The sequence below is a fragment of the Sus scrofa genome, chromosome 15, assembly GCF_054392235.1.
Source record: "Sus scrofa isolate SSC_HxYL_T2T_F1_AM1 chromosome 15, Sscrofa_HxYL_maternal_Yorkshire_Landrace_v2.0, whole genome shotgun sequence".
Taxonomy (NCBI): domain Eukaryota; kingdom Metazoa; phylum Chordata; class Mammalia; order Artiodactyla; family Suidae; genus Sus; species Sus scrofa.
This window is the reverse complement of record NC_139397.1, coordinates 73749150-73762113: the sequence shown is the minus strand read 5'-3', so window position 1 is coordinate 73762113 and position 12964 is coordinate 73749150.

The following is a 12964-nucleotide window of genomic DNA, read 5'->3' as shown; positions in this document are numbered from 1 at the left end:
TCCTTTCCTGCCTCCTGGACCCTGTCTGTCGCCAGAGGACAGCTGAGTACATACAGTCAGTAGCTGCCACTGCCCTATTAACTGAAGGAAACAGAAAACTCACCTTTGGAGGAAGTCTGACTGAGTATAAAAACAGGATACGGGGAGTTCCTGTCCTGGTGCAGTGGTTAACAAATCTGACTAGGAACCATGAGGTTGCGGGTTCGATCCCTGCCCTTGCTCAGTGGGTTAAGGATCCGGTGTGGCCGTGAGCTGTGGTGTAGGTCACAGACGTGGCTCGGATCCCGAGTTTCTGTGGCTTTGGCATAGGCCGGTGGCTACAGCTCCAATTAGAGCCCTAGCCTGGGAACCTCCCATATGCCACAGGAGCTGCCCAAAAAATGGTAAAAAGACAAAAACAAAAAACAAAAAAACCAGGATATGGGGACACAAATGTCTGGTTGAAATGGCATAAATATTCTGTGGACACACTACACAAAGGCAGCCCCTTACGCTTGTGCCACAGGGAGATGGGAGTCCCAAGCGGTTCCCTTTCATCTGGGATGGTCATCAGACCCGCAGGGTCTTGAATTTGTGATGACCCTCTTCCAGGACAAAATGGCATGGAAAAAAAAAAAGAGTCCAGTCAGACTTTGTCACTAGGTCAAAAGTTCTGTGGTCAGCCCCTGAGAACGCTGCATGTCAACTTCTCCTCGTGTCTAAAACAAGACAAGAGGCAAAGGCGACTTTGTGAGGCAACCTGACCAGGTGCAGTGAAACTGGTCCTACACCACCCCCCACAATAAATCCCAGTTTGAAATGCTTTGGGCAGATGTCTGGTGGTATTGTGGGAGTCGACTAATGGGCACGCTTTCCAAAAATTAAAGTAACAACTGTGCTTTGGTGCAATTGGCCATCCCTTTCACCCTGGCATTTAGGCCCCAATCTCAAACTCAGCCAATCCTGAGGGAATGAGAAATCACCGCAGGGGTGGGGGAGAGGTGTCCTTTGACCCCCCAGGTCTATATTGACTCAATAGGTGTCCCATGGGTGTTCCAAACAAATTTAGGGCAAGAAATCAGGTAGCTGCTGCATTTGAATCTGTTCTCTTTTGGTGGTCAACCATAAAATGTTGATTGGATAAACTACATCTGGTATAATCAACAAAGATTCATTAATTACACTAGAGACACCATTAAAGAAATAGCTGAACAGCTAGGGCCAACTAGTCAGATGGCATGGGAAAATAGACTTGCTTTAGACATGATGCTGGCAGGAAAGGGTGGAGTCTGTGTAGTGATTGGTATCCAGTGCTGTACATTCAGTCCCAACAACTCCACCCCAGATGGCACCATCACCAAGGCCCTATGAGGATTAATGACCCTAGCAGATGCGCTTTCAGAGAATTGGTATTAATGATCCCTTCACAGACCTTTTAGAAAATTGGTTTGGAAAATGAAGGGACTAATAGCTTCAATCTTTACCCCTCTAATTGCTGTAGTTAGTGTCCTTGTCTTAGTTGCATGCTGTATAATTCCTTGTGCCAGGGGACTTATTCAAAGATTAACAGAAACTGCCCTAACAAAGCAACTGGGACCCCCCCCCCTTCCCCACCAAGCCAGTATGCTCCTGATGAACAAAATAGAGAATGAGAGCCGAACCATGCTTGAAGAAAAAAATATTTGATAAAAAAATGAAATGGGGGGGGGAGGTGAGATTAAGATCGTGGAATAGAAGGACTGGAGCTCAACTTCTCTCCTAAAAATAAAATTACAACTAAATGCTGAGCACTCTTCAACCAAATAGACCGGAAACTTTCAAAAAGATATCCTACTCCAGAAGACAAAGAGGAGGCCACATCTAGAGGTTCATGTGTGTCATCTTAGAAAGAATCCTGAAATCCTCAAGATAAGGTTGGGTCATGTGGAAGCCTTCAGTGGTTAACTGCTCACATCTCTCTTCAAACGGATAGTCTTTAAATACTAGTCTAAAGAAAAACTGGTTTCCAAATAACAAAAATTACATACAACAGGAAACTTTCCTTATGTATTATGGAATTTATGAGAAATAATACATAATAAATAATAACTGGAGCATCAGTTAAATAAATTAGCCAAAGTGTATAAACAACCAAATGTCCAACAGTAGGGTTTATATGATAATTACAGATCAACCACAGAATGGAATGCCACATAAGCAATTTTAAAATGTAAAAATCTGTATTTATGATATGGAACATTCTCCAAGGTGTTTCTTCTTCTTCTTCTTCTTTTTTTTTTTTTTGCTATTTCTTGGGCCACTCCTGCGGCATATGGAGGTTCCCAGGCTAGGGGTCGAATCGGAGCTGTAGCCACCGGCCTACGCCAGAGCTACAGCAACGCGGGATCCAAGCCGCGTCTGCAAACTACACCACAGCTCACGGCAACGCCGGATCATTAACCCACTGAGTAAGGGCAGGGACCGAACCCGCAACCTCATGGTTCCTAGTCGGATTCGTTAACCACTGCGCCACGATGGGAACTCCAGACAGGAAGGTTTGAGAGGAGGTGTGCAATAGTCATTTTGGAGAGTGTGAGGTTGAAGGGACAGAGAAAAGTCATCAGTTGTCTGGAAAGCCCTGAGGCTGCCCACACAACATTAAAAGTGCTATAAGCCCAATGAAAGTACAAAAAGGGGGACTTCTTAAAAGGGTAATGGCTTCACTGAAAGCATTAGGAAGAGGAGGGAAGCTGGGACAACTTAAACCAGGCACTCAAATCCTGGGTCTCCTGCTGGTCTTGCTTGTTTGTTTACCTCAACTCTGCTCTCTCCTGACTACCTTCCTCCATGTAGCAATGATCACACTTCTAACTGACCTTCTACCACCTGAGAGGGGTTGGGTTAAGGCTCTCTTTGGACTCAGATTCAGAAATCCCAGGGAAGGACTTTGAACAATCTGATTTGTATCTGGTGCTCACCTTGGAGGTGGTTGTGCAGATAAATCTATAAAAACATTCCACATCCCCAAGGAACCTCAGGATTGCAGGAGGCAAGCAGGTGGAGGTGCTGTTCACAGATGAAGGAAGCCATTCTTGATGGGTTATATAAACAAAAGCATCCCCCCAGGTTGATCAAGTACCAGAAAATGTTCATACTCTGGCCTGGTGATTCCATTTTGAGAACTGCCTTGTATACAAAATATCTTTTTTTATTTTTGGTCTTTTTGTCTTTTAGGGCCGCACCTGGGGCATATGGAGGTTCCCAGGCTAGGGATCGAATCGGAACTGCAGCCACCAGCCTATGCACAGCCACGGCAACTCAGGATCTGAACCACGTTCGAGACCCACACCACGGCTCACGGCAACGCCAGATCCTTTTCCCACTGAGAGAGGCCAAGGATCAAACCCACGTCTTCATGGATCTGGTCAGATTCGCTAACCGTTGAGCCACTAAATATCGTGAGTACAGAGAAAGCTCCGCATCCAGAGCTGATTCTACCTCTTTTTCCAGTAGAGAAATGGCACAATATGTTGTGGTCACCTGTTCATGGAATATTCCTCACCAATTTCATTTTTTTCTTTTTACAGCTACACCTGCGGCATGTGGAAGTTCCTAGGCTAGGGGTTGAATTGGAGCTGCAGCTGAGGCCTACCCCATAGCCACAGCAACACCAGATTCGAGCCACACCCATGATCTACACTGCAGCTTTTGGGAACACCAGATACTTAACCCACTGAGTAAGGCCAGGGATTGGACCTACATCCTCAGAGAGACAATGTTGGGTCCTTAAACCACTGAGCCAAAACACCTATTACTCACCTATTAAACAGGAGACCTTCTTTTCAGGAGGTAAGCAGTTTAATAATCAAAGTATTTTGATTTGGATGGACCTTGAGGGCTTTATGCTAAATCAGACAGAGATAAATATCACACAATCTCAGTTATAAGTGGAATCTAAAAAAAACCAAATTTGGAGTTCATGTTGTGGCTCAGTAGTTTATGAACCCAACTAGTATCCATGAGGAGTCAGGGTTCGATCCCTGGCCTCGCTCAATGGGTTAAGGATCCAGCATTGTTGTGAGCTGTGGTGCAGACTGGCAGCTGCAGCTCTGATTCGACCCCTAGCCTGGGAACTTCCATATGCCAAGGGCGAGGCCCTAAAAAAGCCAAAAAAAAAAATTAGATACTTGAGTAAACAGACACCAAGAGGGTAAACATTTATACTTCCTTAAAGGACGTTTGAGGACTGAACTTGCCTTCTCACCCAGGTCAGTGCACTTCATTGTGGACAGGGAAGTGCCAAATGCCTGCCTCTCCTTCCCCAAATAGATGAATAGACGTGCAAACTGGGGATTCAGCCTGCTGATCCCTAAATTGACAAGGGCAATTAGCCTCAGCTCACCCAGGGTGCCCCCAGCAAACTTTAGCACAGCTCCAATGCTTCCCTTTCTGGGGCCAGCCCAGCAAACACTTCCCTTTTAAAGCAAACTCACAGTGAGGGAAACCACAGCTCCTTCTTGAAACTCACAGCTTTCAACATCTTTATTTGCATTTCATTATCAGATGAAGAGCCTTGCAGTTGTATATGCCTTCGTGAAGTAGCAAAACTATCATTAATATGTTCTGTTCTTGGTGGATAAAAATGGGCTGGTTTTAGTAATAGTAATATCCTGTCTTCCTATATAAGACTGCACAGAGGCAGTCTTTTCAGCATCTCATCAGGACTCAGCTTCTCAGTAACTTGCTTCTGCAGGTTTCTAAATTTCAATAAGCAGGATGGTTTTCAAAATATTTAACAACCTAGGGAGTTCCCTAGTGGCTGTGGGTTAAGGATCCAGCATTGTCACTGCTGTGGCACAGGTTCGATAACTGGCTTGTGAACTTCCACGTGCAACAGGTTTGGTCAAAATACAAAAACAAAACAAAACAAAACAAAATAAAAATGACAAAAGAAAAAAAAAGGAAGAAACCAATGACCTGGGCGTTGTCAGGCAGTCACCCTATAATTGCCAGATTAGAGTGAGGTCCTGGGGAGCTAGGGGTGGTCACAGGTTCCTTATGGAAGTATTTCAATATTGTATGGCTCTGGGGTAATTTCTGCTGAATCTCTCCTCTCTCTCTTTCCACCTCTTTCTCACACACAGACCCATGGAGGTCTTGTCACTCCCAAGTTTATTTGCATTCGAAATAGAGAAGGAGCAAGGACAGGCCCTTGAGCCCAGGTGTTTGTGGTTAGACAGTGTCTTTTATAGATCTTATTGAAACTTCACCACAACCCGTGGGGAATATTTTAAAACACTCCTAGACAAGCCCTTATGCTCTTATGCTCACTAATGCCTTTATAACCTTCTCAAATCTGATCATTCATTCAATATATTTTATTGAACAGCCACAAAATAGACTGAGAATCAAAAGAAGAGCCAGATGAGAAGCTTCCAGCTCTCCTAGAGCTAACATTCTGGTGAAGAGTGACAGATGAGAAAAAGCAACTAAATGAATTGGGTTAGGTATGGTGCTTGGTGATGGTCTCTTGGAGGAGGTGCTATTTGAGCTGCCAAGGATGGTGCAATCTAGGGGGGAAAGCATTCCAGATCATGAAAGAGGGTGCTAAGTGGAAAGGCAGGGGCCCAGGGAGCAGAGAAATAAGCTGGAGTTTCAATAATCGGGAAATGTAGCAGGAGCTGAGATGGAGAGGCTTTCTTTCTTTTTTTGCTTTTTTTTAGGGCCACACCATGGCATATGCAGGTTCCCAGGCTAAGGGTCAAATCAGAGCTACAGCTGCCAGCCAACACCACAGTCACAGCAACTTAGGATCCGAGCCTCATCTGCGACCTATACCACAGCTCACAGCAATGCCCGATCCTTAACCCACTGAGCAAGGCCAGGGATCAAAACTGAAACCTCAGGATTACTAGTCAGATTCATTTCCGCTGTGCCACAGTGGGAACTCTGAGATCAAGAGGTTTGGATTTTATACTCTGCACACTGGGAAGCCATTTGGAGGTTTCGAGTAAGGGAGAAAAAAGATCTAGGTTTTGTTTGAAACAGGTCCTTCTAGCTGCAGTGTAGACAATAGATTAGAGTTGGGTGGGAGGGGAAGCTGAGATGAAAAAGGGGAGCAGGGAGAACATTTAGGTGAGACTGAAATAGTCCAGGCAAACAAGGCTTGTACTAGAGCAAAAGTTAACACAATTTCTTTCTTTTTTTTGCTTTTTAGGGCCACACCGGCAGCATATGGAATTCCCCCACATGCTGCTAGGGGTTGAATTGGAGCTACATCTGCCGGCCAGCACCACAGCCACAGCAAAGCCAGATCCTAGCTGTGTCCGTGACCTAAGCCACAGCTCATGGCAACGCTGGATCCTTTACCCACTGAGTGAGGCTGGGGATCGAACCCGAATCCTCATAGACACTAGGTGGATTCGTTTCTGCTTTGCCACAGTGGGAACTTCCTCAACACACTTTATATAAAGGGTCCAAGACTACTTCGGGCTTTGTGGGTTACATATGCTCCCTATCAGAGATTCTTTATCTTTTTTTTTATAGCAGCACCCTCGGCATGTGGAAGTTCCCAGGCTGGATCCTTAACCTGCTGCACCACAAGGGAAGTAGGGGTGAGAAGCTGGGCAATGGAGGTTGAGCAATGGAGGCAGGAACTAGGGTGGGAGCAATGGGTAAGTGGGCACCAGGGCTGGGATCACCACAATTGAGGCAGTGAAAGTGCAAGACCCAGGTTCTGCATTGCAGGCTGATGAGGCAGGGGAGGGGGCTAAGCCCCTCCAGTAGGAAGTGAATGGGGAAAGGTTGCTCGGGAACAGGCTGAGGCTAAGGTGGCCTCCCTGAACCAGAGGATCCAGCTGGTTGAAGAGCTGGACTGAGCTCAAGAGTGCCTGGCCGCTGCCCTCCCTGCAGAAGCTGAAGTAGCTGAGAAAGCTGAGGATGAGAGTGAGAGAGGCTGGAAGTTTATTGAAAACTGAGCCTTGTAAGATTGTTATGGTACTATTGACTGAAACTGCCTACCTTGGCCAAGCACTGTAATAGCCCTTGCATGAGCTGTCTCACAGGAGGAGGCCCTGATAAGGAACAGGGTGCAGCCCTGAAGACTAACTAGGAGGATGTGGGAGGGGCCCATAGGAGGGAGGAGACAACCATTGGCTCTGGAATCCATATTGGCTGAGAGACACACGTGCCACCAAAAACGACCCTGAGCCAGACCAATTATGGGCTGAGCAAGATGACTGGCCAGAGACAACCCAGAAATTAACCCCATTCTCATAAAACCAGAGACTTCGAGCCACATGGCAGAGGAGTTCTCCTGGGTTACCTCATCCTGCTGGTCTCCAGCCAGGCACCCCTTCTCAATAAGTCTCTTGCTTTGTCAGCCAGGTGTCTCCTCAGACAATTCATTCCCAAGTGTTAGACAAGAGCCCATGCTCGGGCCCTGGAAGGGGTCCCCCTTCTTGCCACAAGATGAGGGAAAAATGGAACTCCAGGAAATCCAATTCAAAGAAGCTAAGCACACCACAGAAGACATAGGTAGGAAGCATGAGGAGGTTGGCAGTAAGCTGGAGATTATATTGAAGGAAACTTAGGACATAGAGGGGCGAGCTGAGCTAGCAGCGTCTCGTTGCCAAGAGACGGATAAGCAGATCAGACTGAGGGACCAGAGCCTGAAGTGTCTGCCTGCTGCTGAAGTACTCTCAGAAAAAGAGGAAATACAAGGAACAGATAAAGGGTCTTACTGATAGAGTTCCCATTGTGGCTCAGCTGTAACAAGTCTGACTGGTATCCATGAGGACTCAGATTCCATCCCATGAGGATGCAGGTTCCATCCCTGGCCTTGCTCAGTGGGTTAAGTATCTAGCATTGCAGTGAACTGTGGTATAGGTGGCAGATGTGGCTTGGATCTGGTGTTGCTGTGGCTGTGACGGAAGATGGCAGCTGCAGCTCCAATTCGACCCCTAGCCTGGGAACTTCCATATGCCACGGGTGCATTCCCCCCTACCCCCGACAAAAAAAAAGATTCTTAACTGATAAACTCAAGGAGGCAGAGACTGTGCTGACTGATTTGGAAGATAAACTGAAAGGCACCAAAGAGGTACACAAAGACTGCTGGACCAGAAACTGCTTGACCTGAATGGCAGGACCTGAGAACCTCAGTCCTGCCCTGCCACTGCTCCTCCCTCTGACCCCGACTCTGCCTGGGGTCAGCCTCCTTGAAGCTTACCTTTAAATTGAGGGCTGATTTTCTGTTTTGTTTTGTTTTGTTTTTAGGGCTGCATTCGCGGCATATGGAGGCTCCCAGGCTAGAGATCCAATAGGAGCTACAGCTCCAACATGGGATCCGAGCCACGCCTGAGAACTACACCACAGCTCATGGCAATGCCGGATCCTTAACCCACTGAGTGAGGGTAGGGATCGAACCTGCGACCTCATGGTTCCTAGTCGGATTTGTTTCCGCTGAGGCTGCACCACGACAGGAACTCCTGAGGGCTGATCTTCAATTGGAAGGCTGCTTTCTCCTTTTCCCGCCACCTCTCCCACCCCAACCCCTCTGCCCTTTTCACCAAACTGTCTCTGCCTCTCCTAAGCTACATCTGTGATCTATGCTGCACCAGATCTGAGCTACATCTGTGATCTACGCTGCACCTTGTAGCAACACCGGAGCTTTAACCCACTGAGCGAGGTTAGGGATCAAACCTGCATTTTCACAGATGCTTGACCCACTGAGCCACAACGGGAACTCCTCTGATGGCTTTCTTGATGATTATTAACTTACAGTGGTCTCCCAAAGCTCCCCAGGTTTCCCTCTTTATGGTCCCCTCCTGGGACTTCTACAACTACCTGTGTCTAACTATCTTAGTCCATCCCTATCAAAAGTGCTTTGCATTAGTGCTGTAGAAATCTTGAATAGCTTATGTAAAAAACTTTTTATTTTTTATATTATTTTGAAACTGTGCTTCTTTGGGCTTGGGGTACACTAGTCACTCTATCTGGCTGTGACAGCTCTCTACAGTCTGTGGGCTGGCAGTGAGCTGATCTTTCAAAGTTGCTTTCCCTACATAATTGCTCCCTCAACCCCCTTTTTGGTGAGGTTTCAGTGAGGTGTGTGAGGTGTGCATCTTGCAACTTATTTGGCTTAAAATGTACTCTCCTTAGGTGTTGACTCTTTAGGGGCCCACTGGGAGAAAGAAAAACCAATAGTGTAACTGTTTTGTTTGTTTGCTTTTTAAGGCCACACCCACGGCACAAGGAAACTCCGAGGCTAGGGGTTGATTTGGAGCTACAGCTGCTGGCCTACACCACAGCCAGAGAAATGCCAGATCCAAGCTGTACCTGTGACCTACACCACAGCTCATGGCAAGGCTAGATCCTTAATCCACTGAGTGATGCCAGGGATTGAACCTGCATCCTCATGGATCCTAGTCGGGTTTGTTATCCACTGAGCCACGAAGTGAACTTCATAGTTTAACTGTTTTGACACTGAAAACTGATGTCTTTTTCTTTTTTTTTTTTTTAATCTTTTCTAGGGCCACACCCATGGTACATGGAGGTTCCCAGGCTAGGGGTCTAATCAGAGCTGTAGCCGCTGGCCTATACCATAGCCACAGCAATGCAGGATCTGAGCCGAGTCTATGACCTACACCACAGCTCGTAGCAACGCCAGATCCTTAACCCACTGAGCAAGGCCAGGGATTGAACCCACAACCTCATGGTTCCTAGTCGGACTTGTTAACCATGACGGGAATTCCCTGACGTCTTTTTGAAAGAGAGCCAGTCCCTCCAACTTTCAAAACAAAAATAAAAACAAAAACAAAAAAATCCTCCTAACTTCAAATTCCTTTGAATAGGGAGAACAGTTAAGTATTAATAAGAATGATGTATTTAGGACTCGTGAGGCCACAGGCTGGTGCTGATATGGCTCAGGGGATAAAGGTTGGTCCGAATGTATTTACTTATTTATTTCAGCCACACCCCCAGAGTGTGGAAGTTACCAGGCCAGGGAACAACCCTGCACCACAGTGTCACTCAGTGGGTTAAGGATCCGGTGTTGCTGTGAGCTGTGATGTAGGTCTCAGACACAGCTCAGATCCAGTGTGGCTGTGGCTGGCAGCTGCACCTCTGATTTTGACCTTTAGCTTGGGGTCTTCCATATGCTGCACATCTGGCCTTAAAAAAAAAAGAATTTCCTGATACTTAAAATCCACTTCAACGTGTGACTATTTACACTTTTAAATTTAAAAATGTAATAAAATTTAAAGTTCAGTTCTTCACATGCTCACAGGCTACCTGTGGGTAGCAGTTGCCACACTGGACAGTGTAGAACATTCCTAGCTTGCCAAGGTTCTGCTGGACAGCTTTGCTTCTCCTGAAAAATTCCTAGGTGTCTTCTGAGCTACTTCTCCACCTCAACCATGTCTCCCTGAGCCCTCTCCTCCAATACGAGTTCAGGTACAGTCTTGCTCTCCCTGCACTCTGTGTTGACCTTCTGAAAATGGGGGCAGTGTATTTACTCAACACTAAGGGAGTTCCTGTCGTGGCTCAGCAGAAACGAATCTGCCTAGCATCCATGAGGACGCAGGTTTGATCCCTGGCCTTGCTCACTGGGTTAAGGATCCCAAGTTGCCATGACCTGTAGCATAGGTGGCAGACGCGGCTTGGATCTGGCATTGCTGTGGCTGTGGCACAGGCTGCAGCTACAGCTCTGATTGGACCCCTAGCCTGGGAACCTCCATATGCCGTAGGTGCAGCCCTAAAGACAAAAACAAACAAAACAAAAACACCCCACTTACTAAGCACCTACTTGGTGTCACGCAAAGGGAAGTGAGGTGCACACAACTCAAATCTGAATGTGACTCCGACAGATCTGCCTTCGCTCTGCTGTCACATTCACACATTCTGCCTATTTAGTCTCAAACTGCCTTCCTCTTGCTGCTGCAGGAACAGACACAGAGAGCCAGCTGCAGACACATGACTGATCACTGTTTAGGGCCTGCACTCTATCTAAGCCCATTTTCCCCAGGGACTGGACCTGAAAGCAGTAGCCACATGCATTTCTTTAATTGTCACAGGTGTCAGTTTATTTTTTTGGCTGCGCCTGTGTCATTTAAGTTCCTGGGGCAGGGACTGAACCCTCGCCACAGCAGTGACAACAGTAGATCCTTAACCCCCCTCACCCAAAAAGGAACTTTTGACAACTGATTTTATATACTAAATTATACCAACACTGGGACTGACCTTTGGCCCAAAACTCTGCCCAAGAGAAATCTGAATTTGAACTGGATTTTAAGAATCAGAATTCTTTTTTTGGGGGGGGTGTCTTTTTTAGGGCCTAAAGTGTAGCATATGGAAGTTCCCAGGCTAGGGGTCAAATGGGAATTGTAGCTGCAAGCCTACACCACAGCTCAAGGCAACACCAGATCCTTAACCCACTGAGTGGGGCCTAGGATCCAATCCCCATCCTCATGGATATTACTTGGGTTCATTACCACAGAGGCACAATGGAAACTCCTCAGGAAATTCTTGATGATGTTTCTCCTAATTGCAATAGTTGTACTGAGAAAGGAAAAGCATTATTTTCCAATTTTTTTTATTGTTGCACTAGAGGTATGTGGAAATTCGGGGCCAGGGACTGAACCCACACCACAGCAGCGACAATGCCAGATCCTTAATTCTGTGCCACCAAGGGATATTTTTTTTAATTTTCTTTTTTTTACTTTTTAAATTTATTTTTTTTTTGTTGCACCCACAGCACGTGGAATTTCCCAGGCCAGGGATCGAACCTGTGCCACAGCAGCAACCCAAGCCACTGAACTGAAAATGCCAGACCCTTTCCCTGCTGAGTCACATAGGAACTCCTCATTTGTTTTTTTTAGCTCATTCCTTTTAATTCCTAAATAGTATTTAACTGTATGGCTATATCACATTTCGTTGATCCACTCACTAGCTGGTGGACATTCGTATTATTTCCAATTTTTGGTTATTATGAATAATGCTGCAGTAATTAGTCACATGCAAGTGTTTGTTTAGGCTTCAATAGTTTTAGAAAGAACCTTAAAACAGCAATTTTTTTTTTTCTGTACCTGTGGCCTATGGAAATTCCTGGCCAGGTATGAAACCCAAGCCAAATCTGCAACCTATGCTACACCTGCGGCAACACAGACTCTTCAAGCTACTCCACTGGGACAGGGATCAGACCCATGCCTCAGCAGCAACCTGAGCTGCTGTAGAGAAAACACTGGATTCTTAACCTGCTATGCCACAGCAGGAACTCCAACACAATAATTTTTAATAGTAATTCCTGTCATGGCTCAGTGGTTTAACGAATCCGACTGGGAACCATGAGGTTGCAGGTTTGATCCCTGGCCTTGCTCAGTGGGTTAAGAATCCGGTGTTGCCGTGAGCTGTGGTGTAGGTCACAGACTTGGCTTGGATCTGGCATTGCTGTGGCTCTGGCGTTGGCCGGTGGCCACAGCTCTGACTAGACTCCTAGCCTGGGACCCTCCACATGCCTGGGGAGTGGCCCTAGAAAAGGTAAAAAGACAAAACAATAAAACCCCAATAATTTTTAATAGGAATGGCTTGTGAGGGAGTTCCCGTCGTGGCTCAGTGGTTAACGAATCCGACTAGGAACCATGAGGTTGCGGGTTCGGTCCCTGCCCTTGCTCAGTGGGTTAACGATCCGGCGTTGCCGTGAGCTGTGGTGTAGGTTGCAGACGCGGCTTGGATCCCGCGTTGCTGTGGCTCTGGCGTAGGCTGGTGGCTACAGCTCCGACTGGACCCCTAGCCTGGGAACCTCCATATGCCGCGGGAGCGGCCCAAGAAATAGCAAAAAGACAAAAAAAAAAAAAAAAAAAAAAAAGACAAAAAGGAATGGCTTGTGCTCAGGCTCCATCCCTTAATGCTGTTTTTCAAGACTCAAGTTTATTCACAGATGATAAAAGATTTTTCAGGGTCTCCTGTTGACTATATAGTGAGCTATTGTCCATAGAGAATCATGTCCAGG